At 36.9% G+C, this 6,000-nt stretch overlaps 1 protein-coding gene across 1 annotated transcript in view; it reads left to right on the top strand.

Moving 5' to 3' along the window:
* The first annotated feature begins 200 nt into the window (after nucleotides 1-200).
* LOC106053339 (neuronal acetylcholine receptor subunit alpha-10-like) overlaps nucleotides 201-6,000 on the top strand; it is a 66,088-nt gene continuing 60,288 nt past the window's right edge. Inside the window, exons 1-2 of the mRNA XM_056029904.1 lie at nucleotides 201-365; nucleotides 3,614-3,737. The gene's annotated coding sequence lies outside the window, so the exon portion shown is untranslated. The remainder of the gene's footprint in view (nucleotides 366-3,613; nucleotides 3,738-6,000) is intronic.

The raw sequence follows: 6,000 nt of genomic DNA, 5'->3' as shown, positions 1-6,000 counted from the left end.
CGTCTGAAGTTTTTTTCACTTGAATTTCATGATTCTTATTGTTTTATAAACTGAGTTCTTGCTACCAAACTATTTTGTAATTGTATGTCGTCTTAATGCGGTGCACATATTCTTTAAGCCTACTTTTAGGAACTTTGTTTCTACTGGTACAACCCTGGTGCGCACCACCACACTGTTCAACACGACAAATAGACGACATGTTGATACAGGAGGAACAACTGGTTTAGATCCGGCTGATGTGATCTGCAGGTTATGGGAGTCTGAGCTGTCTTGGACTAAGAGCCTACCTTCGTGCTACCAGTGAACTGTATTGTGGACCTGTAGCGACATTGGGAAGTGTGTCGGTGGTGTGTACTAATGATCAGGTAGAAAAGGACTGGTGCAACTTAAGATGAGACTCCCTGTGACTTGATAGCTGAAGTCCATGTCTCACTGTGTATCTTATAGCTGAAGTCCATGTCTCACTGTGTATTTGGGGAGTGTGTCGGTGGTCTGTACTAATGTTCAGGTAGAAAAGGACTGGTGCAACTTAAGACTCCCTGAATGCACATTTTTAAAACCATTACTACCATTACTAGTGTTCGGTCTGTCCATCACTCTGTTACTTGTTACTGCTGACGCAACAAATTCTGAGTTCAACTAATCCTATAGGGAGATTAATGTGCAGAAACATATTTAGGTGCATATATAGGGAGAGAGGGGTGTAGACACACCACGTACCCCATGTCCATCTCAGGCTTGCTAAATACATTGTACTAGAGCTACACACTTAGTGGACCATATCTACTAGAACACATCCCAAACAAAACAAAATGTCTCATTTGCATAACTCTCGCCGTATAATATAACTGAAGCCATTAGAAACTCCACTAGGGCTTCGACAGCCCCCCATCTCCACTCATTTCTCTGGCTTTAGTTTACAATAGAACCTTGTCCACCCCACTTCCCCATCCTTTTTGAATTTCAACTGCAGTCCAAGAAACTCTCGTGCAGTAAGAGGAATTCCGTGTACATTTAGCACCCACTTCCTTTATCAATTGACGATTACCCAATCTGGGGCGCTGCGGGTGTTTGTTTCCTTCAGTCCTGGGCTAAATGTTGCCAAACCTTTCAGAAAGCGTTCGATGAACTTTTACTGTGTTCGACTGACTCTAAGACGTTAAACTGAGAAAAAAAATTGATCTCAAGTGGTGCTATACTAAAGCGATTTTTAAAAAAATAGCCTTTAGCCTTCACGCTTTTCTTTGTTCCTTTTTGTGTGGGGACAAAGTAACTAATTTAACAGGCTGGGTATACACTTGATAGTTGTTACAGTAAGCCATTGAAAGTTTAAAAAGAAAAGGATCACTTTCAGACTTTGCGAAACCGATCTAGATGCCAGAGGATGTAAAGCTCATCTGTTTCTATGTCAGAGGGTTAACGAGGGTGTCTTGTGGCCAGTACAACGACCAATCGCCTTGACTTCCCCCAACTTATGTCAGGTACCCATTAAAGTTGGGTGGACTCAAAGGCGTCCTAAAAATCCAGTAATTTAAAGTCCCAGTGTTCACCAAGATTCGAACCCGGAACTCCTCGGTTCGGAAGCCAAGCGCTTTACCAGCCACCACGCCTATCTATAAGCCACTAGCAGATCAATAATACATATACCGAAGCAATGGTAGGCCAGGATTTAATGTCACAACGTGTAAGAAATCAGGTTGTAGTTACTTCCTTATCACCTACCAAACTTCTATCAAGTACATCAGCTTTCAGTAAAGAAGGGAGTCTAGACAAAAATGTTTTGCCACTCACAAAGGGACATAAGCGTGGTACAGATTTAAAAGGAGGAGGTAATTGTTCGTCCTTTGATGTAATTTTCTTCTTCAGGAAACAAAACATGGAGAGTGAACTATTTTCTGGTCTTTTTTCAACATTATTATTTTACTTGCAATAATTTATTTCCCGATTATAAATCAAAGTGCCCTGCCCCTCCCTTTCTGGTGTACATGACATTCTTATTAAAAACCTTTTTGCCGTCACTGACTGGCTGGCCCACGTCCTGAACGCCGATAACACTGGCAGGGAAATGACCTCTCTATTTTCCAATTTTCCCAATCAAAGTCTGGCCCCTTACAAATTGTTCTGCAGTGGTTCTCAATTTAGTTTTGTGTGCTTTCGTTTAGACATGAAAACGGTATCATTTGATAAGCATCTAAGAAGTGAGGCCACAAGTCCGCGAATCAAAGGTTGAGACTCGCTTATGTAATATATTCTAACTTAATCTAGATTTAAGATAATTTCCAAATGATTCATTCTTCAAATAAAACTAGATATTTGAATTTCATCACGTGATAAATCCAATCAGTCAATTACGTATTATTAATTTCTCGAAAGGCAATAACTTTAAAAATTCTAGAACAATCGTTCATTGACTTAACTTTAAAAAAAACAATCTACAATAATCTTTCATTGACTAAAGTTTTTAAAAAATTCTAGAACAAATCTTCCATTGACTTAATGTAAAATAAAACAAGTACCTTTTCTTATTCAGATATAAATTAGACGCATGTTAAGGTAAAATCGATTGTGACATAAGACTCCATTACACCAGAGGGTAATTCTAGACCAACGAACACAGCATACAAAGAGGGGAAAGTTTGAATGTTATAAGGTGATGTCATGAAATGGGGTTTAGTGGGTTGGACTATTTGGTGGCAGGCGTAGCTTAGTCTGTAACATTAGGTATTGGTTGTTGTTTTTAAATAGATATCTTCTTCCTATTTTTTTCCCTATTCGGATTCATATAAAAATATTTTAGAAAATCGTGTTGACTATGTATGGAAAAGATTGTTTTATAATTGAGTGCATACATAATTGTATGAGTGTTATAACCTACACATATCTTATTCATTGTCAAGGCCGGGCTTAGGCACAGGCAAGCTATCAGATAGGGCCTCCGATTGGTGGGGTCTGGCATAGAACTAGCAAGTTGTTTTTAAAAACAGCGGAACTCGGATCAAATCTCAAACAAAGCAAACCTCTATTGCTCTGTCTGCTTGACTAGCTCTAGGTGTTTACCATGCCTCGAGATTTACTAACGAAAGTTTAGATTGACTTGTTAGACTACCAATATTAGAAGACCTTAGGGGGAAAATGTCAAGACATTAAATTAAGTCTGGAGCATCCAAAAAGACAAACGAAAAGCGGATGGCCATAAAAGAACTGGTCAAGGAACCATAAAAGAACTGGTCAAGGAATCGGCTAGTTGGCAGAAAAAATCACGAACACGGTCACGGAAGATGCAGGTTCAAGCGATGCAGAGGAGAGTCAGCCTATCGGTTTCGATTGGAAAGATCTAGGCTTATGCACTAGCGGATCCAAAACTTTGGAAAAGGGGGGGGGGGCGATTGTTCCCCTAACGCCCAGTAAACCCTAACCCTAAGCATAAATACTAAATTAATCGCAATTTTACAGTTACAAAGTTTCAAAGACGTTAAATAAAAACATTTCAATTAATTTTTTGTTCTCATTTGAAAATAAAATCATTTTAAAATATTTAGTTCTTGACGACAAACTAATTATTGAAATGTTTTTCTTCTCATTCGCATCTTCAATTTCTTTATTAACATCAAAGAAGGATAACTCTGTGTTAATTGTATCAACGTTGTGACTTGCCTTTGTGTGTTTGGGTCTGTGAGCGATATCCAGGCTGTGCACAGACAGTTGTTCCCCCTGGCTTTGAATGCTGATCACAATGAGTGAGTTACTTTCTTTTTTTGTATTTGTTAATAATTAATTATTTTTTAAAAAATAAACATAATTGTATGTCATGTAGTTCTTTTTGTAGTTAGTCAGTCTTTTTTTTATCTACTTTGGTGTAGTGTGAAAAATAGGCCTAGTAGTGTAAAATATATGTACAATTAAAGTAACTATGTTTCTACTATCTTAAAAGAATGTACAGTAGCTTTTCAAGTGCAGAATATTTTAAATTGTCCATGTCACCGACAATTTAAAAGAAAATTCATATAAGATAAGGTAATTTTCATTGATCCAATCAAATGGAAATTCAATCAAATATTTGATCTTCCGGATAACTGACGTTCGGATAAACGACTTCCTACAGTATTTTATTCTAATAAACGTTTCCTGAAGTGTGCATTGCAGCCAATCGAAATGATGTAGCAGCTTGTTCATTGTTTCACCACAGAGTTCTGTTTCCTTGAAAACATTGCATAAAACAGAATAGCGAGAACACTGGCGAAACTAGCACTAAATAACAAAGCATAGAACAGCATAGGCATAGTGGAAATGTTACAATTTTTAATAGTTTGAAAGATTTATTGAATTTTCATTGTGTCTGTATCAAAGAAAGTTATATTCAAAAGTCTGGTTAAAGGTTAGGCCAACGGCCGGACAAATTATTCCAGCTGCTTCTGTTTGCTTCTATGTAGATGATTTATTGATCAAATGTCTTCAATTATGACAAGAAATTTTAGTAAGAAAAACTAAGAGTAGATGTTTTTGTTTGATAAGATTTTTCTTGTGGAAGGTTATTTAGAAAAAAGTATTAGGTTATTAAGAAAGCGTTATTTGGTCTTTAAGAAAGAAGTATTTGGTCTCTATTTATCCAGATCATTTATGTTTATATGGACCTATGACTTATGGCGACTATGAGAAATGAATGAACGAAGCAATACAAATACATAGTCATAGATTATGCCAGCAGAAAAATGAGCGAAAAAAATGCAAACATTTTTCGCCGGTGTAATATAGTTATTTGCTAATGGGAGGAGAAAATCATTTTCAAAATACCTTTAAAAAAAAGCGTTTAAGAAGTACAGTTGTATCAATTAGTTTGGATCAGTCATGTAATTAAGTTTGTAGTAGATCTAGACTAACAACAATAAATTTGTGCTGAGAAATATTTGTACCAATTGTTTTTGTTTAGCGCTCGTTCATGATTTTAGCTTTCTCACTACGCTATGCTCCTATCACTTTCTCACTACGCTATGCTCCTATCACTTTCTCACTACGCTATGCTCCTATCACTTTCTCACTATGCTATGCTCCTATCACTTTCTCACTACGCTATGCTCCTATCACTTTCTCACTACGCTATGCTCCTATCACTTTCTCACTACGCTATGCTCCTATCCCTTTCTCACTACGCTATGCTCCTATCACTTTCTCACTACGCTATGCTCCTATCACTTTCTCACTACGCTATGCTCCTATCACTTTCTCACTACGCTATGCTCCTATCACTTTCTCAATACGCTATGCTCCTATCACTTTCTCACTACGCTATGCTCCTATCACTTTCTCACTACGCTATGCTCCTATCACTTTCTCACTACGCTATGCTCCTATCACTTGTCGGGACCTGTTGAGAAAATAGGGAAGGGGGTGAGAAGAAAGGAAGATCTGGGTACATTTTTGTAATCGTTTTTTTTTTAAAGCATTTATCAAATTAAAAAAAAAATGGCCTTAATTTGAACTCATAAAACTAACCTCCTCAAGCCGACATTCTAACCACTCTGCTACTGAGGTGTGCATGAAAATAGAAGATTGTATAGATATCTATTGTTTGTTTCAAAGTTACTTTAAACCGGCGACCTATAAAAGGACAAATTAAGCTTATATCACCACTTCAGTCAAGTTCTGTTTCTTTCCCTTGGTCGAGGGACCTAACAAAATAATTAATTACAATTAGTTAATTAACTAATTGTTTTTTTGTTATTGTTTTTTATGTTGTCTGGTAAAAGAAATAATTGTGCGAAATTTCAGCTTGATCTGACATTGGTGTCGGAGAAAGAACATGCTCAAACTTTTTACCAGACAGACAAAGAGAGCTATTTAAAAACACATCTAGCTTCTCAATATATTTCGAATGTTACTGTTTATATTGTTAGATCTCTACGCAAAGGTAATTTCGTCATCATCAAGCAAGAAACTCTCGAACCCTTAGCCCATCATATTTGTACAGCCTAATGTTTGTTAGTTCTCTTTGTTTGTTGTAGA

Source organism: Biomphalaria glabrata, chromosome 1, assembly GCF_947242115.1.
Source record: "Biomphalaria glabrata chromosome 1, xgBioGlab47.1, whole genome shotgun sequence".
NCBI lineage: Eukaryota > Metazoa > Mollusca > Gastropoda > Planorbidae > Biomphalaria > Biomphalaria glabrata.
The sequence above is the reverse complement of the archived record's forward strand: the minus strand, read 5'-3'. Positions and strand labels throughout refer to the sequence as shown.